Source organism: Zalophus californianus, chromosome 3, assembly GCF_009762305.2.
Source record: "Zalophus californianus isolate mZalCal1 chromosome 3, mZalCal1.pri.v2, whole genome shotgun sequence".
NCBI classification, from domain to species: Eukaryota; Metazoa; Chordata; class Mammalia; order Carnivora; family Otariidae; genus Zalophus; species Zalophus californianus.
The window spans coordinates 32,735,584-32,762,941 of record NC_045597.1 but is presented as its reverse complement, the minus strand read 5'-3'; the positions used below and the strand labels follow the sequence as shown (position 1 = coordinate 32,762,941).

The 27,358-nt window shown below is 37.5% G+C and overlaps 1 long non-coding RNA gene across 1 annotated transcript in view; it reads left to right on the top strand.

Annotated features, from left to right (window-relative positions):
* LOC113920815 overlaps positions 1-24,957 on the top strand; it is a 40,232-nt gene extending 15,275 nt beyond the window's left edge. The window contains exons 2-3 of the long non-coding RNA XR_003519381.1: positions 1,999-2,112; positions 24,775-24,957. This is a non-coding gene — a long non-coding RNA (uncharacterized LOC113920815). The remainder of the gene's footprint in view (positions 1-1,998; positions 2,113-24,774) is intronic.
* The last annotated feature ends 2,401 nt before the right edge of the window (positions 24,958-27,358 follow it).

The following is a 27,358-nucleotide window of genomic DNA, read 5'->3' as shown; positions in this document are numbered from 1 at the left end:
TATCAAACCTGCTCTGTGGTTCGTAACTTCCTAAAATAAAATTGAAATTGATCCAAGAAAAGACTAGAAGGCATTCCAATGTTTTCAAAATGGAAGATAAAAATAATCTTTTATTGTTATTAAGCAAATATTCCTTTTGAGAAAAACAATGTGACACGGGCAGATTCCATGGCCAGATGGGTGGCCTTGTGTAGACAAAATAGTGGAACATCTGACTAAATTTTGTACTTTGGTGTCAGGTAGACACAGCAAATACAGAAGATAGCTGATTCTTATGACAGATTCCTTATCTTTTCCAGATTCATATGGTCAGCCCACTTGTGAAAATTTAGGGACTATGCCTTAAAATAACAATAAACAAAATATGATAATGCTTTAATAGTAGAATCATAAATAAAATATTTATAGTTCACATCTTCAAATATCTCTATGGGTATGTGTCACAGAAAACTAGACTCAAAATTATTGAAGGCTTAGGGTGGGGGGATGGGTTAGCCTGGTGATGGGTATTAAAGAGGGCACATTTTGCGTGGAGCACTGGGTGTTATGCACAAACAATGAATCATGGAACCCTACATCAAAAACTAATGATGTAGTGTATGGTGATTAACATAAGAATAAAAAAATTAAAAAAAAAGAAAAAATTATTGAAGCCTTAATAGTATTTAAGTGTGATATTTACAAAAATTAGATCTCTGCAATTATATAATGTGATCCACATACATGATATATATTCAGCTAACATTTTTAGGAATGGCTTAAAAATTTCTCCAAAAATTCTTGTCTAGGATTTAGTTTTATTTTTACAGTACTAATTTGAGTGATAATATTACTGTCATCCCAGTTACATCAGCATGAGTTTTTCTATTCATTCTTGTAAGTGTATGTGTGTATGTGTATTTGTTTGTGTATGTGTGTATTTGTGTGTTCATGTGTGTGTGTATGTATGTGTATTTGTGTGTGTGTGTGTGTGTGTGTATTTTAAGCACTGACCAATTGATGTAGACAGCTGACAGCCTCTTTTGCTTTGCCAAAATAGACCGTAGGTTGTAGGATTTTTAGAACCACCAATTCCAGACATTCCATAATTTCCATTGTCCTGGAGAGAAGCCGAAGGCTTATCATCTCTTGAGTTGATTACAAAAGAGCTTTCCTGATCTTCCTCTTTAACCAAAATGTTCTCATTCTCTTTCTTTGCAGGCCCCTAGGCTCTTGTTTTCCGAGATAAATCACTCTCTTTCCTCCCAAAGCAAAATGAAAGGGGCAATTATACCCTCGGTGATTCTTAATTGTCCCAATTAACTAAGTCAGTTTCTGGAGTCTGAGCTGAAAATGAAGCTTAGAATGTGCCTTCAATAAGTGGAATTTGTTAAGTCAACTTGAGCCTTTTTTCCCTAGGAACATTCAGCTATTTGAATATTGAACTGCAGTCACCCTACTGGTGTCCTCAATTTAGGTTAGAATAAAAGTAATGTGCTCTCTTTCTATATCCTTAGTTAAATTACAGGGAACAACAACAACAAAATTCCAATACTGAGTGTCTCTTAAGCACGTTTTATTTTAAACAATAAGTTTTCATTTCTTCCACATGTTTCCCTTATAGCAAATCAGCATTTAATATTTGTTTTTGTATTCATGCCTGTTTAACAGTGAGTATCAATATGTCAAATAAGTTTTACTAGGAACTGATATAAAAAGCACTATGGGCCTAATAGAGAAATTAATATCTGGATTTTATAACCTAGATACACTCTTCTCTTACATATGGGAATATTGGAAAGATTCATTCATTAGTGAATCTGATAATTAGATGAATTTGAAAAAAATGTTTTGAAAAAACTTAAAGGTTACCACTACGGTAATTAAAATGAAACATACATGTTTTGAATCACTGGATCAGAAGAAAGCAAATACAATATGCATTTAGCTAAGTCAAAAAAAGAGTGACATCATCAAGATGGTGACATAGGTTATTCCTGACTTCAGTTTCCCTTATAGGAAGATCAACTAGCAACTATCCGTACACAAGACACCACTGTGAAAATCCTAGAACCTGGGGATGAGGAAGCGGTTTATTGGACAACAGATACTGAAGAGGACCACATTAGAAGGGTAGGAGGAATGGCTCTACTGTTCCCAATTGCCCCACCCCCAGGTTGGCATGGCATGGTGCTATACCCAGAGGGCCTCCTGGGGCCTACAGCTTCTCCAGTGAGAAAAAGAGAAGCCAAGGCTGACATCTAGCTCCTTCAGTGTAGCAGGATGCTAAGAAGTTAACTCAGGTCTTGCCTCACAGGAAGCATCCAAGCAGAGAGCCCAGCCAGTTGCTCTGTGTGTCTATAGAACTGAGCTGCTGGCTCTGTTTGGCCAGGGAGCTTGGTGTGCAGTTTTGCTTGATTTAGGTCCACAGCCAGTGAACCAAACATACAGGCCTGTTTTACAGCCCCACTTGGGCAGGGAAACAAATTCATAACCCTGCATACTGCTGAAGATAGCCCTCAGTTCCACCTAACCAGGAAGCCTAACCAGAAAACTTGGAATGTTACATAACCCATCCTATAGCCCAGCTTATTGCAGCACTCAAGCAGAGAGCCCAGCCAGTGGCTTTCTCCATCTGCAGAGACAAGCTGGTGTCCCTGTCTTTCCAGGGAGCTGAGTGGGCAGATCTGCCTGTTTTTGGTCCCCAGCCAATGAGCTTTAGTGGCCTTGGAGCCTGTTCTACTGCTCTCCCAGGGCAGCAAAACAAGTTTGAAGTCACATCTGCTGCTGAACATACCCCCCAGTCCTATCTGACCAGGAAGCCTAACCAGAGCACCTAAGACTGTACATAGCTCATCCTATAGCACTATTTGCAATAGCATCTGAGCAGAGAGCCCAGCCAAGATCTTGGTCCACTTACAGTGGCCTTGTCCAACCAGGGAACTTGGTGGGCAGATCTGCCTGATTTAAGTCTCCAACCAATGAGCCATGCTGGCCTTGGAGCCTGTTCTGTCACCTCGCCTGGGAACAGAAGCGGATTCACATCCCTGCTACTGCTGAATATAGTCCTCATGCCTGCCTGATCATGAAGCCTAACCAGAGCAAGTGGGAGGCTATGTGGCTCACCTTACAGCCCAACTTGCAGTGATGTCTGAGCAGAGAGCCTAGCTAGTGGCTCTGTCCATTAACAGAGCCAGTCTGGTGGCCATGTCTGGCCAGGGAGGTTGGTGATTAGTTTTGCCTGATTTGGGTCCCCAGCTATAAGCCATACCAGCAATAAAGCCTGTTCTATAGACCTGCCTAGGCTGGAAAGCAAATTTGAAGTCCCGGCTACAGCTGAATATAGCCTCCAGCCCTGCTTGACCAGAATCCCACAAATGGCTCAAAGAAGAAATTCAAAGGAAAAAAAAATCTCGAGACAAATGAAAATTTGTCATACCAAATCTTATGGGATGCAGCAAAAGCAGTTCTAAGAGGGAGTTTACAGCATTAAATGTATATCTCAAGAAAAAAGAAAATATCTCAAATAAACTAACTTTACACCTTGAGGAACTAGAAAAAGAGGAGCAAACTAAGCCCAAAATTAGCTGAAGGAAAGAAATAATAATGATCAGAGTGGAAATAAGTAAAAGAGAGAACAGGAAAACCATCAAAAAGATCAATAAAACTAAAAGTTTGTTCTTTAAAAAGATAAACAAAATTGACAAAACTTTAACTAAACAAGATAAAAACTGAGGACCCACATAAATAAAATAGTAAAAGAAGAGATAGTATAACTGATAGCACAGAAATACAAAAACAAACAAACATAAGAGACTACTATGAACAACTATTCACCAACAAATTGAACAAGCTAGAAAAATGGGTATATTCCTAGAAACAAACAACCTACCAAGACTGAATCATGAAGAAATAAAAATCTGAAGAGACTTCTACTAAAACTAAAGGGATTTAATCAGTAATCAAAAACCTCCCTGGGGGCGCCTGGGTGGCTCAGTCACAAATGTCTGACTCTTGATTTCAGGGCAGGTCATGATCTCATAGGGTTGTGAGATTAGCCCATGCTGGGTGTGGAGCCTGCTTAAGATTCTCTCTCCCTCTCTCCCTTTGCTCCCCGCCCCCCAACTTGTGTGCTCTTTCTCTCTCTCTCAAAACAAAACAAAACCTCCCAACAACAGCAAAAAGCCCAGGGCCAGATGGATTCATTGATAAATTTTACCAAACATTTAAAGGAGAATTAATGTCAATCCTCCTCAAACAGTTCCAGAAAACCAGAGAGGAGGGAATACTCTCAAACTCATTCACAAAGGCAGCATTACTCTGATACCAAAGCCAGATAAGGACCCCACAAGAAAAGAAAACTACAGGCCACTATCCCTGATGAATATAGATGCAAAAATTCTCAAGAAAATACTAGTGAACTGAATTCTGCAGAACATTAAAACGATCATGTACCATGATCAAGTAGGAGTCATCCCTGAGATGCAAGGATGGCTCAGCATATACAAATTAATAAATGAAACACCAGGTTAATAGAATGAAAGATAAAAAATCATATGATCATCTGAATAGATGCAGAAAAAGCATCTGACAAAATTCAACATCGATTCATGATAAAAACTCTCAACACATTGGGTAAGGAAGGAACATAACTCAACATAATAAAGGCCATATAGGACAAGCCCAGAGCTAACACCATACTCATTGGTGAAAGATTGAAAGCTTTTACCCTAAGACCAGGAATAAAACCAGGGTGCCTACTCTCATCACTCCTACTCAACATAGTAATGGAAACCCTAGCCAGAACAATGAGACAAGAAAAAAAAATAAAAGCCAACCAAATCAAAAAGGAAGAAGTAAAATTGTCTATGTTTAAAGACCATGATTTTATTTATAGAAAATCCTAAAGATTCCATCAGGAAACATAGATTTAATCAATGGATTCAATGAAGTTGCAGGCTACAAAGTCAGTAGTGTTTCTATACACTAACAGTAAATTGTAGTATGAAAATGAAATAAAGAAAACAATCCATTTGCAATAGCATCAACAATAATAAAATAGTAATAATTTTTTTCAAAGATTTTATTTATTTATGTGAGAGAGAGAGAGAGCATATGAGAGGGGGGAGGGTCAGAAGGAGAAGCTGACTCCCTGCCGAGCAGGGAGCCCAATGCAGGACTCCATCCCGGGACTCCAGGATCATGACCTGAGCCGAAGGCAGTCGCTTAACCAACTGAGCCACCCAGGTGCCCCAATAGTAATAAATTTAACCAAGGAGGTGAAATATCTTTATACTGAAAACTATAAAACATTGATAAAAGAAACTGAAGAAGACACAAATAAATGGAACTATATCTTGTGTTCATGAATTGGAAAAATATTTTTTTAAAAGGGTATGCTATCCAAAGAAATCTATGGATTCAGTGCAATTCCTAAGAAGGAAAAAAGAAAGATTTCACTGGCATTTTTCCTTGAAATAGAAAATATAATACTAAAATTTGTGCAGAACTACAAAAGACCCTGAATAGCCTTCCCGAGAAAGAAGAACAAAGCTGGAGGCATCACATGTCCTGATTTCAAACTATATCACAAAATTATAGTAATCAAAACAGTATGGTACTGGCCAAAAAACAGACTCAGATGACTGGAATAAAATTGAGAGCCCAAAAATAAATTCATCCATATAACTTCAACTAACATTTGGCAAGAGACTCAAGAACACTCAATAAAGATGACATTATCTTCAATAAATGGTGCTGAGATAATTGGATAATCACATGCAAGAGAGTGAAACTAGACCCTTGTCTTATACCACCCACAGAAATTAACTTGAAATGGATTAAATATGCAAATGTAAGACCTGAAACCATAAAACTCCTGGAAGGACTATAATACTGGGGAAAAGCTGCTTGACATTGGTCTTGGCAATGATTTTTTATATGACACTTAAAGCACAAGCAACAAAAATAAATAAGGGGACTACACCAAACTAAAAAACTTCTGCACGTCAAAAGAAATGATCAACAAAATGAAAAGGCAACTTATGCAATGGGAGAAAACACTTGTACATTCCTAGCAGTGGAATTGCTGAGTCAAAAGGTAAGTGCATATGTGGTTTTGTTAAAAACTGCCAATTTCTCTCCAGAAGGGATATAACAATTTTCTTTACCACAAGCAGTATATGAGAGTGTTCCCCCAGCCTCTCCAACAGAATTTGTTGTCTTGCGTTCTTTTACCAGTCTGATAGATGAGAAATGATATCTTAATATTGTTTGTATTTCAATTTCTCTGATTTGAGTTAGATTGAATATTTTTCATGTTTGAGCATCATTTTCAAATTTTTTTAGTGAATTTTCTATTCACTCCTTAGTTATCTTTTAAAGACGTTAATACATAAAAAATGTCTTTGATATTTATTCACATATTTACCATTTCTAGTACTCATCGTTACCTTGTATGGGTCCAAGTTTCCATCTGGTAGCATTTTCTTTCAGCTTGAAGAACTACCTTTAACATTTCCCTTAGTGAAGGTCTGCTGGTAACACATTTTTTCAGGTTTAGTTTTTCTAAAAAAGTCTACTTTGCCTTCATTTTTTGACAGATATTTTTGCTAGATATAGAAATCTAGGTTGTTCCCCTGCTTGGTCCCAGCTGGTGGTATTCAACCACTGAGTATGTAGAGGACCTCTGGGAAAGAGTTTTCAGGTGGGTGCTGTCCAGTATTGTGTCAGTACTTCCATTGAGTTTTTACCTGTCATGCTTACCCATAATTTGCTTTTTAAATTCTTATTATGGGTTTGTCTGCTTACTTTATCCTTCTGCTATTTTTTAGGGATGACAATAGCCTCAGGTTTTTTCTCCCATATGAAAAAGTAGTTTGTTATATTCTGGAATTTTGTTCATTTAAGTTTGTGTACTCAATTCTGTGATGAGTTAAAAAGAATAAGAGGGGTGCCTGGGTGGCACAGTCCATTAAGCTTCCAACTTTTGGTTTTGGCACAGGTCTGATGTTGGGGTAATTGGATAGGGCCTTCCATCAGGATCTGTGCTCCTCATGGAGTCTGCTTGGGATTCTCTCTCCCTCTCCCTTTGCCCGTGCTGCCCCCCCACCCCACCTTGAGCGCATGCTCTCTCTTTCTCTAAAATAAATAAATAAATAAATAAATAAATAAATAAATAAATAAATCTTAAAAGAAAAAGATTTAAGAATCTTTTAAGAAAAAGAAAAAGAATAAGAGGTTACAATTTTGCAGCTTGTGAGTGTGAGAGTAATGCTCTCCTGTGATCCTAACCTAATGGAGCAGAAGTTCCTGGCTTCCAATGACAATGTTTGTAGTTACTCTATTTAGGCCACTTGTACATACAGTCAATTTTTGCTCACTTCATAGCACTCATTAAGGCCCCTGTTCAGATATGATCACCCCTTATTTTACGGTAGGTACTGTGAGCTTTTAGCAAGGAGATAGAAAGTGTAATTGTTAAACCTAGAAATAATTCAATCTGTGGTTTTCTATTGGTAATCAAAGAGTGATTGACTTTTGTTTTCAATGCCTAGTATTGTCAAAGGGATTCAAGGAATATGATGGTTAAAGCTACTATATTAAATATTAGCAGAATATTTGTAGATCACAATGCTCTATAACCTCTAATAAATTGAAGCTTTTTTTTTTTTTTTAAAGATTTTATTTATTTATTTGAGAGCGAGAATGAGATAGAGAGAGAGAGAGAGCACGAGAGGGAAGAGGGTCAGAGGGAGAAGCAGACTCCCTGCTGAGCAGGGAGCCCGATGCGGGACTCGATCCTGAGACTCCAGGATCATGACCTGAGCCGAAGGCAGTCGCTTAACCAACTGAGCCACCCAGGCGCCCCAAATTGAAGCTTTTTTAAAAAGAGTATTTTTGTGAGAGAGAGAGAGAGAGAGAGAGAGTGGGCACATGCGCACATGCACACATGAGTGGGCGGGGGGGGCGGGAGGGAGCAGATTTCCTGCTGAGCAGGAAGCCTGATGTGCGGCTGGATCCCAGGACCCTGGGATCATGACCTGAGCCAAAGGCAGACACTGAACCGACTAAGTCACCCAGGTGCCCAATAAATTGAAGCTTTGTTTTTCTTTTGAATTTCTGTTGAGCTGTCACTCTTCTTGCACAGACATCTAGCAGTGCCCAAACACAGATCTCCATAAGAAAATGGAATTTGGGGAAACGGGTGCAGATTTCCAGTTTTCATCACTTTCTCTTCTCTCTCATATAAAAATGAAATAAAAGGGGGTGCCTGGGTGGCTCAGTCATTGGGCATCTGCCTTTGGCTCAGATCATGGTCCCAGGGTCCTGGGATTGAGCCCCGTGTCGGGCTCCATGCTCTGTGGGAAGCCTGCTTCTCCCTCTCCACTCCCCCTGCTTGTGTTCCCTCTCTCGTTGTCTCTCTCTCTCTGTCAAATAAATAAATAAAATCTTTTTTAAAAAATGAAATAAAAGATTTCATCAGTTTTGTCATTAAGGTTATGTCACCTCCACAAAAGTTTTAATGGTTAAGAAAAATTTAGACCATAATTTTCAACTATTATTAGACACTGTGTTTATCTTCATTATTTTATTGTGTTAGATTTAAGATAACAATCATTTGGATGAATGGGCTAAATATTTCATTTCTAAGAGTGAATAACGTTTCTAACCCTTCTTTTGTTTCCTGAAAGAGTACCAATTCGAGATTATGCTACTTTTCATTTGAATAAATGTCAGATATTAGGAAATGAAATGGAATGCCTGGAATGCCTTTGCATTTAATTGTGTTACAGCTGATTTTAGAATAGCTAGATATTGTTATTGTTTCAAAAAATATTAGTGTGCTATAAATCAATATTCTTTCTATTATTCTTTCCAAGGTGGATATTCTAAATTTATTAGTTTTTATTTAGTGATTGAGAATTCAATAGGATAAGTCTATTCATAACTAGCTTAGAAAAGCATTTGCATATTCTACTCTCTTGGTGTTTACAAACCATGTTAAATATTTTTATGCCTGGGTAGTATTTGTATGAGGTAAGTGTCTTCTGTCCAAGGCATACTTTTCCCATGTTTATTTTTTATCTGTTACTTAAAATGAAATGGAATAGGGGCCTCTGGCTGGCTCAGTCAGTAGAGCATAGGACTCTTGACCTCAGAGTCATGAGTTTAAGCCCCACATTGGGTGTGGAGCCTACTTAAAAAAATTGTAACTCTCTACAGTAAAGTCATATCAACAGTTTCAGAAATAAAATGGAACAAAATATAGAGGAGAAAGACACTTCTTTTCTCCCCCTTTTCCCTATTCCTACCTTTGCCCATAGAAAAAGAGTAGCCATCAACCACCAACACTTTGGCTTTTGTGGAAAGTCCTGGGTGTGTGTCAGGGATAGAATGAGGTGTGCAGTGAGAAACTACCTTCTCTGTCTCCTCCTTTACTAATCCCCCCATCATGTGCAAGGGTTTACCTGAGTTCTTTATCATCATTTCAGGTATACCATTACTGGATGGCAGGGCACTATAAGAGAGAGAAGATACAGAGTTAAACCACCAAAAAATGTCCTGTGCCTTGTGTGTGTTGCAGTTTTATTCTGCCTGGGCCAGGTGGGAAGGAAGATGTAGTCTGTGTGTCTTTCAACTTCTATCACCTGTTGAGTGCCTTTAGAAGTGCACTAAACTTTCCCCACTGAAAACTAGGTAAAGTAAAAGACAAAAATGCTCTCAGTTTACTTAGGACTTTATCAGTTAATTTTTTATCTATACAATTGCTCTCCATAAGTTTCTAAGGAAAGGGGAACTCAAACCATTAATTCCACTCTAATTCTGAGGCAACCGAACTGAGAGAATGATTACCAAGTTCATATAGACTTCAGATGGCAGTAGACATAAACCAAGGGTGCAGACTTCCAATCCTCCTATTACTAGGTGATTCCACCTTTTCCCTTTGCAACCAGCAATTCGCTTTCCTGGGGGATTGTGGGTTTGAACTTCTAGGGGAGCCCAGTCCTTGAATGACATCTGTGTGTACTGTCCTAAAATTTTTCTAACTCCATTAGCAAAACTGCTCCAAGCAGACAGCTTTAGGTAAACAAGAAAAGTTGCATTGGATACACTGGGAAGAATGCAAAAAGAAATCAAAGGCAAAGTTAATTCCCAAGTACTCCTAATTTTTCAACTTGCACTTTTCTCTGTGGTACTTATTTATTTATTTATTCATTCATTTTTAAAGATTTATTTATTTATTTATTTATTTACTTATTTATTTATTTTAGAGAGAGAGAGAGAGGTGTGTATGAGTGAAGGTGGGGAAGGGGCAGAGACAGAGGGAGAGATCTCAAGCAAACTCCCTGTTGAGTGCGAAGCCAGACATAGGGCACCACACTGGGTTGGATCTCACCACTCTGAGACCATGACTTGAGGCGAAATCAAGAGTCAAATGTTTAACTGACTGAGCCACCCAGGTGCCCCGTGGCCTCTTTTTAGATCTTAACTCTGTTTTGCAGTTCAACTATCAATTCCTGTTTTGCCTATCCTGAAGTTAAACAATGGTCAATAGCCACACGTATATTTAGTTTAATGTCTGTTCATTTATTTAGTGCTTACTGAATCCTGACTATATACTAATCACTAGTATTTTGCCTAGGAGTTTAAAAAGAATTAAAAAGAATTTCCTGCCTTCAAGGAGCATGTAGTGTAGTAAACAAGACAGAAAAGTTAGCAGAGACCATGGTTTTTCTATTGATTATAAAATAATGATCACATGTATTAGATTCTTCCCGCCCTCCCACTGTCCTTTCCCATTGCTGTTTTACTCAAGAAAATGAAATTCCTGAGTAAATGCTCTTTAAGAAAATGCTCTTTTAGATACTTAAGTTCAGAATGGAATCTGCAAAGGTGCAGGGTTCTATTTACCCATGTCTTAAATTCAGAAAGGGTGGGGCTGTTCAGTTAGAGAGTTTCTCCAAACACTCTGTATCTTCTCTTAGAAAAAAAGTTCATATTCATTTCTGTGACCCATTGTCCAGTATTATTTGGTAGACTAATGCATTTTTGCTACTGTGATGGTGTAGAGATTCTCAAAGTATAGATCATGGAAGACCGGGGCTCCTAAGACCCATTTAGAAGTCTGTAAAGTCAAAACTATTTTTATAATTAAAGGAAAACACTCTCTACTTACAGCACTTCTGACACCAAATACGTAGCTTTTTTCCACATCAGCAACCAATTCTTTGACTCCCCGGACAACAAATGGGTGTCCACTGATTCAATTAATGCACAAGTTAAGGGCTCAGTCCCACAAGGCTTCTCCCACTTCAGATACAGTCACAAGCTCCTGACCTCCCACACTTCCCACTGACCAGACACAAACTAGGGTTTCCTGATCCTCTCCTCAGTTTCAATAATTTGCTAGAACAGCTCATAGAACTCAGAAATGGTTTACTTACTATTGCCACTTAATTATAAAGGACACAACTCAGGAATAGCCAAATCGAAGAGATACATAGCACAAGGTATGAAGCAGAACATGGAGTTCCTTTGTCCTCTCTGGGTAAACTACGCTCCCAGCACCTCAATGTGTACACCAACACAGAAGCTCTCTGAATCTCTTTGTTTAGAGTTTGTATGGAGATTACATTACATAGACACGATTGATTAAACCACTGGCCATTAATGTTTAACTCAATCTCCAGCTCTTTTCCCTTTCCCAAAGTGAATTTATCTTCTGTTAAGTTTTGTATTATAAAACAATATATTCATTTTTTTAGCATAAGAAAAGTTGGCATTAAAAAAACAACACTTAAAACAGATCAAGATGTCATGGTAAATAGTCAAGACAAAAAAAAAAGGCTTAATTATGATGTCATCTTTAAAAAATGAAACTACATTCTAAAATTTGTATGGAACCACAAAAAACCCCAAATAGCCAAAGGATTCTTGAGAACAAAGAGTTAAGCTGGAAGCATCACAATCCCAGACTTCTACATATTAGAAAGCTATAGTAATCAAAACAGTATGGTACCTGTACAATAATACACACAGATCCAAGGAACAGGATAGAGAGTCTAGAAATAAGCCCACACATATATGGTCAATTAAGCTTTGACAAAGGAGGCAAGAATATACAATGGGGAAATACAGTCTCTTCAACAAATGGTGCTGGGAAAACTGGACAGCTACATGCAAAAGAATGCAACTGGACCACTTTCTTTCACTATACATAAAAATAAACTAAAATGGATTAGACCCAAATTTTGAGACCTAGAACCATAAAAATCCTAAAAGAAAACATAGGCAGTAATTTCTCTGACATCAGCCATGGCGACATCTTCCATACACTAATATGTACGCATATATACATGTATATGTATATAAATATACATACATGTGTATACACACACACACACACACCAATATTCCAATATAATGGGATATTACTCAGCCATAAAAAATAATGAAATCTTGCCATTTGCAACAACATGGATGGATCTAAAGAATATCATGCTAAGTGAAATAAGTCAGAGAAAGACCAATATCATATGATCTCATTCATATGTGGAATTTAAGAAACAAAATAAATGTACAAAGAAAAAAAAAGAGACAAACCAAAAATCAGACTCTTAATTATACAGAACAATCTGGTGGTTACCAGAAGGGAGCTGGGTGGGGGTATGGGTGAAATAGGTGTTGGGAATTAAAGAGTACATTTGTCATGATGAGCACTGATTAATGCATAGAACTGCTTGAATCACTATATTGTTCACCTGAAACTAATACAACACTGTATGTTAACTATGCTGGAATTGCAAAAAATATAGAATACCATGCATATAAGGATAAGCAAATTAATATTTATTTTGTGAAAAAAGTAGAAAGAGAAAATTGGAAAAGAGAAAAATTTATTAAAGTAATTCTGAACATAAGTTGAAATTACAAATATTATCTTTTGTTAATTTTCCATAAAAAAAAGGTGTGCATTACCATAATTATATATCTATGTTTTTTTAAAATCAGGATCGCCTTTTTTTTCTTCTTAGGAGTATACTAATTTTATTATATTGTTTTAACTTAAGATTTTTTTAAAAGTCTATTGTAAACTTTTTTCTTTGTTTATATGATAGATCCCAATTTGTATTTTAATTGAAATACTGACATAAATCATATATCATATAATTTTGTCATATTTTGTGATCATCTGCTTGGTTTTAGTTTTTCTATTTAAAAATATTACTCTTGTGTCAAAAAGAAAATAAGGATATAGAACTTTTATTATTTATTTATTTATTTATTTATTTATTTATTTATTTTAAAGATTTTATTTATTTATTTGAGATAGAGAGCAAGAGCGTGGGGAGGAGCAGAGGGAGGGGGACAAGCAGACTCCCCCGCTAAGCAGGGCTCGATCCCAGGACCCTGAGATCATGACCTGAGCTGAAATCAGGAGTCAGACACTAAACCGACTGAGCCACCTAGGCATCCCAGGACGTGGAACTTTTAAAAGAAATTCTTTATATTTCAAAATGATGGTAATATTTCATTATGAAAATAGGACATACCCACTAATAGAAAATGTAAAAGATACAGGAAAGTAGGAAAAAAGCCACCAGAATGACTATTGACATTTCTAATATTTTCTTTCAGGTTTTTTCTATGCTCTATACATGTTATATATTTCAAAGCAAACGGCAGATAATATTTGTTCTCCTTTTTTCTCTTTAAAGTAAGAATAAAACTTTAAAAACCCTTGAATGGGGTCTTGCACATACTAAGCTACTTTCCCTGTCCTCTTTGTCAAAGAACAGTATGGCTTAGTCATGTTTATAATGATATTTTGATATTGTTTATAATGATATTTTGAACCTGTTTACATACATCATCTCATTCAATTTCCTCAAGAACACTCTGATACAACTGTTATTCCTATATCCATTTTATAGGCAAGAAAACCGAGGCTCTTAGAGATCTGGCAATTTGCCCTATGTCCTATTGATAGTAAGTGCCTAAGATTGGAACTCAGGTTTCATTTGAGTGCAAAGCCTCCAATTTTAACCCTGAACTTTATTGCCAGCTATGTCAAAGTGGTTGAGTAATATTTAAAGTGAAAAGAAAAACAGGTTAGATGGCTTAGTGGTCATCACAGTCACAGAGACCACCTTTTTAGATCTGCGCTCTTCTGGTTGAATGACTGATATATTCTCCTTCGGATGGGAAGGTCTGAGTTTATCTTACAGAGCTGTTGCTTTCTCCATAGACTGTGGGAAAATTGAGAATGTTCTTGCTCCAAAAACCCAGGGAGTGCACTGGCCATGGCAGCTGTTTCTCTATGGGGGGACCAGAGAGGTGCACAGTGGCAGCCTGCACAAGAGTGCATGGTTGCTAGTCTGCAGGGGCACCCTGGCACATACCTGCATCTACTGGTGGCTTCCTACGTTGTGACTGACCCAGGGAATGTCACTGTGATCAAGAGAGCAGACCTCAAAGTCATGTTGGGGAAATATGATTGGGATGACAACAGGGATGAGAAGAACATCTAGAACCTGTGTATTTCTCCTGCCATTCTACAGCCCAACTGTGACCTCATCTTGCTTGATGCTGAGTTTAGCATTCTGAAGCTCCAGGACAAGGCTTATGTCAGTCCCCTCATCTAGCTCATTTTCCTCAAGGCCACTTGGGACTTTGGCATCTCCTTCCAGGCACTGGCAGACTTGAAGAGCACTGGCTTCAAGAATGATACTGGTAGATTCATTGCTGTGCGAGGAGCATCATGGCATTCCAGTGAGTGTCATGGACAGCAGGCCAGCTGGGACACTACCTCCCTTTCTGACATTTGCGTCAGAGATGGGGTGTGTGTGTGTGCACGCACATGCGTGTGCACGTGCTGGTGTATGGTCTATCCGTCCATTCATACATCCAACTCTGTGTTGCATGAGGCAGTGTGGACCTGAAGTGTTATTCTGCCTGTGAATTTGGCTGTGCTGGGGAGAGGCTTCTGATTTCAGAGACAAAACTCACTGGAGGGTGGGCAGAGCTCAGTTTCTAGTAGTCCACTTCCTCCTTGACTGCTCAGACAACCGTTTGGAAGACACCAGGGCTCACAAATACTGAGTTCTTCAGAGACAGACCACATGAGTAACAAAGAAAATCTTCCCATTTCAACCAATCCAGTGGCCTTCTCCACCCTCCAGTGGTGTGAATGGCATGGTCAGCTCTGGTTGAGAGAAGGTTAACTGAGGAGATCTGGGTTTCATGAGGCCTATTCTGAGGTTCCTGTGAAGCCAAGTTCCAAAGATCTGCCTGCAAGATAGCTCAGGATAGTGGAGCTTCGATGAGGCGCGTGCTTTTGTGTACATTGCCACAGTATAGTGTGGTCCTCTTTCCTTCCAGTGCCCTATACACATATTACTAAAGCACGATTTGGTTTCTGACCTACAACAAAACAAAACAAAACAGAACACAGCTCCCCAAGCAAACAAAACAAAACAAAACAACAATAACAACAACAACAAACCCTTGAGTGGAGTGAATGCTTGGTATTTACAGATGTTTGAATGCAGGGAAGAGAAACAAGGGAGGGAATCCAAATCTGTTGAATGAACACAAGAGGAAAAGTCCTCAGGAAGTTAGAGGGGGAAAGGTTTTCCGAAGGAAGGGGAACCGAGGTGCTGGGCTACAGATCTCACAGGCAGAAGGGAAGGAACAGGAAGACTGGAAAGTGATGGGACGAAAACGGAAGTAAAACATCTCAAGGGCCTTTTGGGATCTTGTTCCTGGTAGTGTAATTAGTGCATGGTTTCCTCTGACGTAAAGAGGGGGAAAAGATAAATGGAAGGCTTTCCAGGGACGGAGTGGATGGTAAAGAATCCCTACTGTAGATGCCGGGAACACAGGCGGAGTCTCTAACGAGTGTTTTCCAGTATCAAGTTCAACCGGCCCTGAAGATGTATACAAAAAGCAGATGCATGATTTTGTCCTGTGGCTATTTCATCTACCTTGTCACTAGAGGCTAGCTGCCTTCGTCCCAGTGCATCACAGCCAACACAGTGTCTCTACTTATGAGACATGAAGAGGTAGAGCTCCCTTTAAATATAGTTAAAAACAAAAACAAAACCCTGATCATATAATTTGAGATTTTTAAGATCAGCCCTTCGTTGAATCTCTTTGCTTAATGTTTTCTGGAGGTCAAAAGGAACAGTTAACTATCTGCATTGACTGCAGAGAAACTTACTGCTCATTCTGAGTGTAGATTTTTAGGAGGGTGTTCCTGGCAACCGCTTGGGGTTGGCTTTTTCAAATTTAAATGGGAATCAGTATTCAGAACTGGTTTTGGTGGACTGGGGGAAGATTCTTGAAAATAGGCCATTGGTCAAGATGAATCTACCTAGAAGTTTCAAAGCCTTCTTGGTATATTTAGAAGATCATAATTTTAGATTAAAAACATCTTAGCACTGTTTTTTCACAAGTTAATTCATAGTGAAATTTGTAATATTTTTTCCCCTGAAACATCATTAAGATGTTTTATAAGCCCTCCTTAAAGAAATGTTTATGTAATACCTATGTTTTGACTTATTTCATAGAATGCCCAAGTAATGTTTCACAAAGAATGTTTTTCATGTACTTACTATTTTGAAAATCACTATAGTAGATGCTATTTTTAATGCCCTTCTCAATATGCTCCATTTTGAAACTTCCACTATTAACTATTTTTGGTATTATTTCCAATTTTATTGATTTTCTTTTAATATAAATCAATATCAAACCTTGATTTTTGAAGTGTTAAATTTCATATCTGTGTGTCCACCCAGAGTTGAGTATGAGTATTGTATGTATTCTCTATCTTTAGTCTTCCAAGCCTAGAGTACTTGCAAGAATATTTTCGTGAATGATTTAATTGATGGAAAACATGGGTCTTAATAACACAGTATTGAATGGGCAAAAAAATAAACTTAATACATTTTGGACTGGTTACCAGTGCACTAAAAAAGTACAGAATCAAGAATGGGAATATAGGGCGCCTGGGTGGCTCAGTTGGTTAGGTGACTGCCTTCGGTTCAGGTCATGATCCTGGCGCCCCAGGATCAAGTCCCGCATCAGGCTCCCCGCTCAGCGGGGAGTCTGCTTCTGCTTCTGACCCTCTCTCCTCTTGTGTTCTCGCTCTCATTCTCAGATAAATAAATAAAATCTTTAAAAAAAAAAAGAATGGGAATATAACCATAATTTTTTTTTGTTTTTACTTAAATTTATATCAACAGAGTGAAAATATGATAGCTCAGAATACCTAATAGTGTGGGTATATTTTCAGCATTTAAGAACTACTAGTTAAGTGAGCACTGTGAATTGTGTAAGACTGATGAATCACAGATCTGTACCCCTGAAACAAATAATACATTACATGTTAGTTTAAAAAAAAGAACTATTAGTTAAAATACATCAATAGGATGTTATATATAAATTGCATTTTTTGGAGATAATTTAAAAAATAAACAAATATCAGAGGTCTCATTTGATTACATAGAGAACAGTAAATAGAAGTTCTACTTTTCCCTCGGGGCCTTTGTCATGATTAAACAGGAATTGTTCATCCAGAGCTCCTGAAATAAGACATCCAATTAGGGTATATGCTAACTCATCTCGAAACTGATGGAGGAGTTGAAAGAGGTTAAATATGACCTAAGATTGTTGGAAAAGCTTCCAGGAATTCATTTTCAAAGCCGATAATGTAAACTGTTATAATTAACAGCACTATTCCCAGTGTAATTCCTTCAATATTTTGCAATTATTAGATTCTAAATAAGTATAAAATGCAATGTACAAGAATTATACTTGGCTAAACAGTGTTAGGTGATATAACTGAATGGGTTATTCTTTATTCTGTTTAACATTTTGAAGCCAACAAATATTTTGCTAAATAGATTCTCTATAGAACCCATTTATTCTGCCTCAGGTTTATGATGTTAAATATGAATCAAAGTAGTTAACTTCTTAGGTACCCACTCAAAATTCTTCTCATTTAAACTATATATTATAAAGGAAGTTTTGAGCATTTCAATAATTCCTAGGAGAGTCACTTTCTAGTTAAGGTACAAGTAATTTATATTCTGAGTCAAATCATTTGGGGGAAATCCTTCCAGAAAGTTAAAGCCTAATCATGAACAGTGCTTTTAAGGCCTTAATTAGAGAAGTAGGCCTGCATTATTTAAATGTTTTCTAGATATATCTTGTATGCAAACCTATTTTTTAGGTATTCAAAAAATTTTTAAAAAAATTAATGGAAACTTGGAGAACCTTGGAAATTATTTATAATTGAGTACAAATTGGCAAAATATGCCTTGCTTTGAGCCTCATTTATGAGTTTCTAACAGCCTTTGATGGCTAACCTGTGAAGTGTTGGTGTTAGTAGAATGAATCTTTGAGGCTGATACTACTTATCACTTCCTGTTGTTAGCTTAACCCTCAAGAAAAGGCTTTCAAACATCATGGTTTTGTTTTCTTATGCTTGTAAATTAGAAACATCATCAAACAGGCTAAATCAAAAATAAGATTTAAAAAAATATTTTCTAAACAGAACAGCTAATTTCACTGATTCATTAAAAAAAATGGTGGCCATGCTTCTCTTTTCATTATTTGATCAACTTATCCAGATATATTATTCAGTACTCTCAGTCTTAAAGTTCTTGGAGCCTCTTTTTAGCTGCAAATATTTTATATTTTCTTGTATTTCTCAATCTGTGATTAATGGGCAAAGCGTGTATAAACAATTATTTTAAAATAAATTTAGCATGTGGGGGATTTTTAGAAAACTCAGGGATTTTCAAGTAACTGAGAGATTTGAAAAGAGCACTTTGGAAGTCAAACTTTGGACTCAGTTTGTAGTGAAGGAACTATAAGCTTTATAGTAAAGAGACAAAAATGGAAAACAAGAGAATCTTTATATAAAGAAAGATCAAATCAGTTCAAAAGTGGTATTTCTTTTTTGAATTGAGTAACTCAATATTCATGAGATAGGTCTTCCTCAACTGCCCTGACCCTCTCACATATATCCTGCTAAAAAGCAGTGAACTCTATTACAATTAACTCCTTTTATGTATGTGTGAAATTAGTCAGGTCTGAAATGGACTCCAGGCCTCTGGGTCCATGCTTCTCTTCTATGGAATTACTGAGGGACTATGAACTATTGTGTCATGAAAGAAGAATATAAAGGCCAATTTATTAACATGTGTCTGCATATATCTTGTTATTACTTGCAAGTCTTCATGCTAACCCGTCACTTCAAGTTTTATAGGATGTAATTTAGTACATGTAAATAAAAGTCAGGGTTCTTGAAACAAAACCATAAAAGTAGCAGATTGCAATCAAACAGCAGATGTTTTGTGATGTCAAGCTGAATATTTATGGTCTTCCTTTAAGCCAATCACTGAAACTGACAACTTATCACAAATTATTTGACCATCTTAAGAGAACAGTTTCATTAGAAAGAGGCTAAAAACTTTGCTTTGCAAACAAATAAACAGATTTTTATTCTTAAGAAAAGGAAAGAAACCCAATATGAGACAGAAGTAGAAAAATTCTGTAAATATATTCGAGTCTGATTAGTAGTGACTAGTGACCCATAACAACTAACTTAGACATCTCTTAATTAGATTCTGCTAAGCACTCCAATTTACCTGAAAGTTGAAAAAATTACTCTCAATGTGGTTCTTACTAATTTAAATTCTCAAAGTAAATTTAGTGATGAAATTTGGTCTAAAAATATGTTTAATGAACATCTTATTTGTTAGTTGGTCTAGGAAGTGTTCCCAGTTTATTCTGGCTCTTTTATAGCAAAGGCAGAAAGGAACTTGAAAATTTACTTTCTGTTAGACAAACACATCATTCTTGCTTTTTTTAATGAGGGAGAAGGAATACTACTATTCACTATGTTTCCCTTGTGTTAAGACATAGAAGTTCATAATTGAGTAGAATCATAAGTAAGTTCGCTTAAGCCTAAATGCTTAAGTGAAACTTGAATCCCCTATACAACATCCCTAACATGTTACTCTGTCTCAACTGAAGTGTTCCAGTAATAAAGTAGTCTGACCCATCTTTAGGTGGATCATTTTGTATCAACTTGTATCATTCACAAGTTCACTCACTTAACAAATTTTAATTGTCCACTGTATGACACACATAGTCCTAAGAAGTGGAGCTACCATACTGAACCAAACAAAAGCAGTCCCTCTCCATTTGGAATGTATAGACTTTTTTTTTTTTTAAATATTATGTCAAATTCTACCTTTGCTAACATCGACCTTTTGCTATTAAGTTTTCATCATATCCACCTTCTATTCCTATAAGCTACACACTTAACCAGGCTCTTTTTAATTAACTGATCTATAAACTGATAATTTTTACATCAAGTCTGATTAGAAATAAGTTTTGAAGGTGAAAATTTGAGCTAACAGTGGTATAGGCTACTTGCAAAACATTTCAGCTAAAACAAGCATGATTTTGAGTCATTAAAACAGACGCACTGAAAGTTCTACCATTTTTCTTCCTCTGGTCCATGTTTCTGAGATTGTTTCATTAAAGCTCAGTGCATAAAACTGATTGACAAGTAAAGCAATGTAAATGCAAATGCCTGAATCCACAATAGGGCAGCCCCTTTAGAAGGGAATTGATGGCTCTGTAAATACAATACTAAATAAATACTTAGGCATTGAGAATCGCCTATTAAAAAAAAACATTATTTGTCCTTAGAAATATTTTGTTGTTGTTTTATAGGTAGTTACCAAAATTATTTTTTAAAAAGGTTATAAAATAGACATTAATTATCTGCAGATTATATATGGGAAAGAATTCAACATATAATCTCATGCACTAGAAGACCAATTATTCTTTGAACCAAACCTTCTACCACCAACAATGGAATGCAGCCATATTTTCTTAATTGACTCATGAATATGTTAAAGGGACTAGAGTTATGATCTTTTGCATATTAATTCTGTTTTCCTACTTATTTAGAAAGATTAACTTTGACAAAGAAAGAACTTATATTGACTTATTTTTTTAATTTACAAAAAACATATTTTATGTCTCAATTTACAGTCTTCACAGTGTATCTTCACCGTGCATACAGAATAATTATTGATTTTATCATTTCAAAAAATGGTAGATGGGTTATTCCCGACCTGTTCTTTGTTTTGTATAAATGCAAAATCTCCTTTTCAATATTTCTAAATGTTACTTCTACCTTGTCAGGTAGATCCCTAAGTTGAACTGCCTCTATACAGAATTTTCTTTGTCATTATTGTTTTCATCGTAAATGAAGGCATCCATTTTATTAGCATAATCCTCTATCAACATTCTGGTGCTAAATATGTCCTAGTTGATAAATATTGGCCAAAGGGATCATTTGAAAAAGAAGAGGAGGAGGAGAACGTTGTCTGGAATTGCTTCATTTCTGTTACAATGCCCATCTTCTTGTTTTCTGACTGGGAAGAGTCAGAGTAAGTCTAATAGCATTTGTCATCCTGGAAAAGAAGGGCAGCCTCAAATCATGAGGACTGTTTAGGTAGTAGTGGAAGGAAAAGCAGAAAGGAGAGAAAAGTTTCAATGCCTGACCAGATCTAAGTGGGGAATTGAGTCAACCAAAGAATTCTTTGCTCTGTGATTACTCTTCATTCCCAAGTACAGTTGCCTTGGCCAGCTGTCAGAATTAAAGGAGTGTCCCCTGAGATATAGTCCTCCCCAGGCTGAATCACTGGGGAACTGGCTTGTTCCTGTATGAGGATCATATTTTTCCCCACTAGTGAGTGAGATGAGGAAATCATCTCTTACCACTGTGTGCTTCTCAACTTTTACTCTAGTCACAGGCATTCTTGAAAATCAGAAAAAAGCCCTACTAGAAAAGTGTGTGTGCATACACACACAATTTTGAAAACAATTTGAAGGGGTTCATACGCTTTCTGACACCCAGCCATGATTCTCCTTGAGGCCAGGGATTCCAGGTTAAGAATCTCCTATACTAGAGAAGAGGAAAGTAGATTTTAACAGTGTATTCCATGTATCAGATATTATAATAAGCACTTTATATGCACTATTTTATAATAATCCTGTGAGTTAGTTTTATTGTCTCAATTTTTTAAATGAGCTGGTGAGCATTAGTGACTTGCTCACGGTTAAGCAACCTCTGACGGAAAACCTCAGAATACTAATTAGTCTGTTCATAGATACCTTATTGCTACATTCTTTTATTCTCCTCTTTCTGTTTTCCTTTTTGTGTAGCTAATATTCCAAACTGTGCTCCTGGCTCTCAGCTCCCTAGAGTATTATTTAATTTCCCCTTATCCTTACCCTGGCCAATACTTACTCATTTTCTTCCCACTGGAGGCTCCCATTATGCTTCGTGCCTGGGATTTGGTGCCATGCTATCTCTCCTTTCACCAGCTGCCCAGAAGCAGAATCTTCTGACATACCTCCTCCATACTCTCTTCTACCCTACCCCCACCGATAGCCTGTACTGGTGTAGTCTCACATTTGTTCCTAAGCCAATACTAATTGAGGAAGGAAGTAGACCTTGGTGTAGTAAGCCTTAGAATTAAATTACTTTGATAAGATCTACTGATCTAGCCTCCAAGAGCTGGGCCCGTCCTAAGTGTCTATTTCTGCCAGCTAGAAAAGGCCTCCAATGTTTTTAGGGTATGCCTTTGTGGGTCTCTGTACTTTTCATTTCATGGCATTCCCTTTGACAGCATGTGAGGACTTTTACTACCTTGGAAATTAAATAAAAGAGAATATCCCTTGAGACTTAAAATGTTAGGTAATAAGGCAGAACAGAGATAAGCAACATTGTGAGAAAGGTAAAGACTGGTTCCCATGTTAACAAGATTTGATTATAACTTGGTTGTCTACCAACACTTAAAAAAATAAAGACTGCATCTATCAAAATAACTGGGATGTGAGGGCGATCTGGCTGTGACATCTGTCACCCCATTGATCGCCAGGGTTGATTTGGCTGATCGGGCTGGCTAGGTGGGTGTCCCCTTCCTCCCTCACCGCTCCATGTGCATCCCTCCCGAAGCTGCGCGCTTGGTCGAAGAGGACGACCTTCCCCAATAGAGGAGAGGACTGTTCTTCAGTCAAGGGTATATGAGTAGCTGCGCTCCCCTGCTAGAACCTCCAAACAAGCTCTCAAAATAAGAACTGACCAGTCATAGAAATATGGAAAAAGGAGAGTTGCAGAAGATACATTTTAGCAATGCTAATCCCATGATAGTCAAGGAAATGTACACTCCTATTTACCCTTTGAAACTCAAATGCTTCCTGCTCAAGAAAGGCATTCCTCTTATGAAGAGAGATGCAAGGAACTGTAGGCAGTGAACACAGCATGTTCTGGATACATTCACAATGAAAGTATTTTTATGGGGACGTGAATGTGTTTTATGTTATCTTAGCCTAATGCAATTAAACAATTTATACATCAAATCACCCCTGTACTGAATCTATGCTTACCTAGTTACCGTCTAATTATGATTTGATTTTCCATTTAGTTCTTTCTATGGGCAAACATTAATTGCTCATATAGATGATAAATATTTGGTGTCTATGACAGTGATTTCTCAAGATGACTTAATAAAGTGGTCTTTGAACATTATTTGATTTGTCTTAAAGCCAGACTGCAGTTGAACACTTGCTAAAGCAAGTTGTCTGCTTGTGTGGCAGTTAGATTTCTCATTGAAGATATACAAGTCAGGATTTACATGTCTTCCCTGGGCTTGGGTGAATATTAGTTAGAGTCTTTCAGTTTCTCATCACTTGTTTCTCTGACCACCATCAAAAAGGTGAGTTTGAACATTCATTGCTGGGGGCAGCTCCTCTGAAGTGACTTATCAATCTGGGGTGGTCCCTAGGAAGGTCTTACCCAGTACCAGGCAGCCCTCCCTTTATGGTACTGCAACAAATTTCATCTTACTGAATAGATCTTTACAGTGTCTGCTCTGGAAAAGGACTGGGTTTCTCTTTGCCCCCAACTCTTTAGTCAGAGTAGCTCGCTGGCTAATTATGTATCCGGTCCCTTGCTCTCTGACAAACTCTAGCCATTTGGATGGTGTGCAGATGCCTAGAAACAAAGCTTTGGCTTGACTGTGAATTGATGATAAACCTGCTGAGTGCCTGGCTCATGGACTGTGTGATAGCCTGTTCCTGTCCCCTTGGACTCTTGGCTGAGGTCTTCTAATACAGAGAAAAAACTGCAAATGATTCCTCCTGGCCACCTAGTGTTTGACAACCATCTGGATCTGCCCCTCTGGTGTCCAATGTTACTAGAAAGGTGAGCAGGCACTGATAGTGATCAGGTTTATGCCTGAAAGTTTCTGTATCTGTTGAAAACTCTCCTTAGACTGTCCTCACCAAACTAGAGCCTAGGGTTAAATGAGTTTTCCCAACACCGTCTTCTGCTCAGTGCCAGTGTCTTTTCCTTTCTAATGGTGGGATGGCAGAGAGTCTTAAATGTCAGGCTTAGAAATAAGTATAGACTTAAGTTGTGTCATGTCAGCAGGTGAGACTGAGCCCTCCAAAGATGAATAGATAGGAACGGCAAAATGAAAAGAAAAGAGGACATTTTCCAATGGGGGCCAGGTAGACTAAAACAGAGGTCTGACTCCTGCTTATTTTTGTAAGTAAAGTTTATGTAGAACATAGCCACACTCATTCATTTATGAATTTTATCTGTTGACTTGGCTTACCACAGGAGGGTTGAGTAGTTGTGACAGAGACCAGATTATGCAAAGCCTAAAATATTTACTATCTTGTCCCTTACAGAATAAGTTTGCAGACTCCTCATCTATATGATGATTACAGAGACCTGGACAAATTAAAGGATTAGCAGTAAGAATGAAAGTTATGAAGGATATTGAAGAACTTTTACTGCAAGCTCCTGATAAATGCCTAAGAAGTTTTTAATGCACAAGTCTACCTCAGATGTTACATTAAACTTGAGTAGGTTTGCCACTGTGAGTGACAGGTATGATACCACCCTTTCACCCCAAAAAGTAAAAGAAAAAAGAAAAGAAGAACCTATTCTGATGTTCTGATTTGTTACAAAATAATAACTTACTATCTTTGAAAAATGGCCATGCTTCACCCGAAGCTTTATGATTTTGGGGAAGAAACAAGGTACCCAGTGAACTTAACGGCAGGGAAAGTGGAATAATTCCAGATGGTGTAGACAGAGGAAATGTTTTATGCATTTGTTGAAGTACAGCTTCAACCAATATGGAAAAACTACAGAATTCTGGGAAAATAAGAGCAAGGGACATGTTTGAATTCACAAGAGCAAAAAATAAATCTCTATCTCTCTAGAAAGATAAAGAGATAACTAGTCATGTGGAAAGAAAGAAAGAAAGAAAAAAGAAAAGAAAAGAATTCCATTATGTTAAATGAAATTCTTCTCTATGAAATACAATCTATTTCTCCTTTTGCTGTTACCTTTCCCCTATTAATTCATTAACAAGCAATGTCTCAGGGGAGAAATTATATTGAATATAGAGGACAAAATGTCAATATCTTGGCTTCTGAGTTCCAAGATAGGCTCTTGAGACTCATAACAGAGACATATTCTTGAACGTCAGGGCTTTTGACCTGTAAGGGTCAGAATATTGTATTTCTAAAAGGCTAAGACTGGAAGTCATCTAGTCGGTTCTATAACTAATAGTCTGGAAATATAATAGGAATTTATCCCTGGACATTAGGTAATGGGTGTCCAAAACGAGGAAGTATTGGAGAGGATGTGGACTTTATTTTAGAAACTTGTGTTGAGAAGGTATCACTCCCCTAAGACAACCTAAGACTCCCCTAAGAACTGAGCTATAAGTGGGTACAGCTCTAGAACCTCAACTATGTTTGGGGCAGGGAGGTGCAGTATGCAGAAGGTACCTATGTCTTGTGTTTCAGAGAGTAGTGGGGAGTGGGTGAGCCTTGTAGAGAAGCCCTGTGTCCTGCATGGTCCCTAAGATGTCAACTCAGTATGGCACAGAAGTTACCTAGGTAGAAGGGTTTCAGGTGGCTCCACAGAGTTTTAGGAGAGTGGTCAGTTGTTTTCCATATCCCTCAAATAAGGTATGGATATAGCTGAGAGTCAAATGGAGAAGCAAAAGTCCTTGCTATTGGAAAGAGGAGGATGTAGAAGATATAGAGATGGTTTAATGAAAGAAGACTATTATTTTTTCAGAGGTACAGGTCTGTGATTCATCGGTCTTACACAATTCACAGTGCTCACCATAGCACGTACCCTCCCAAATAATACATTATGTGTTAAAAAAAAAAAAGAAGAAGAAGAAGAAGAAGAAGAAGATAGTAGGAAGGGAAAAATGAAGGGGGGGAAATTGGAGGGGGAGACGAACCATGAGAGACTATGGACTCTGAAAAACAAACTGAGGGTTCTAGAGGGGAGGGGGTGGGAGGATGAGTTAGCCTGGTGATGGGTATTAAAGAGGGCACGTACTGCGTGGAGCACTGGGTGTTATACGCAAACAATGAATCATGGAACACTGCATCAAAAACTAATGATGTACTGTATGGTGATTAACATAACATAATAAAATAAAATTTAAAAAAAAGAAGACTAGCTGGCCTATGGGACATCTCATTAAAGACCAACAGGAATAAATGTAAACAAACAATTACAGTATGATATCTCCCCAGTGTGGTACTGCTTGAGCTGGTCCACAACTTGGGTATAATTCTAGAGATAAAGAAAACGGGGGAAACCCTAATTGGTTGAAAGTCTTTAATTTGTCTGAGAAAATACTGCATTGACTCTTAAAAACTCTGATTGGAATGAGTTTACACTGAGTTGAGTAAGTTGAAGTTCTTGCCAGTAGACAAAAGGAGTATCTTAATATAAAAAATAATATTTTAGGGGCACCTGGGTGGCTTAGTTGGTTAAGCGTCTGCCTTCAGCTCAGGTCATGATCCCAGGGTCCTGGAACAGAGTCCCGTATCGGGCTCCCTGCTCAGCGGGGGGCCTGCTTCTCCCTCTCCCTCTGCCATTCCCCTTGCTTGTGCTCTTTCTCTCTGTCAAATATATAAATAAAATCTTAAAAAATAATATTTTAAAAATATATAGCAGAGATTTTGTATTCTGAATATTTGTACTTCCCATTGACATATCAAGAGAATTTTTAGAAGTTGTTTGCCTTTAGGTAGTACGATTATGACCATGATCTTTTTTGTATTTATTGTGTTACACTTACTAAATGTTTACAATGGATATGTACTGTTTTAATAAATATAAGCCCTGATATATTTCAGAAGTATTGAGTTGGCTTGAAAGCAAAAAAAAAAAAAAGGGTGCATAGACTGTACAAAGAGAATTTGGGCCATGTCTGTATACATAGAACATGAC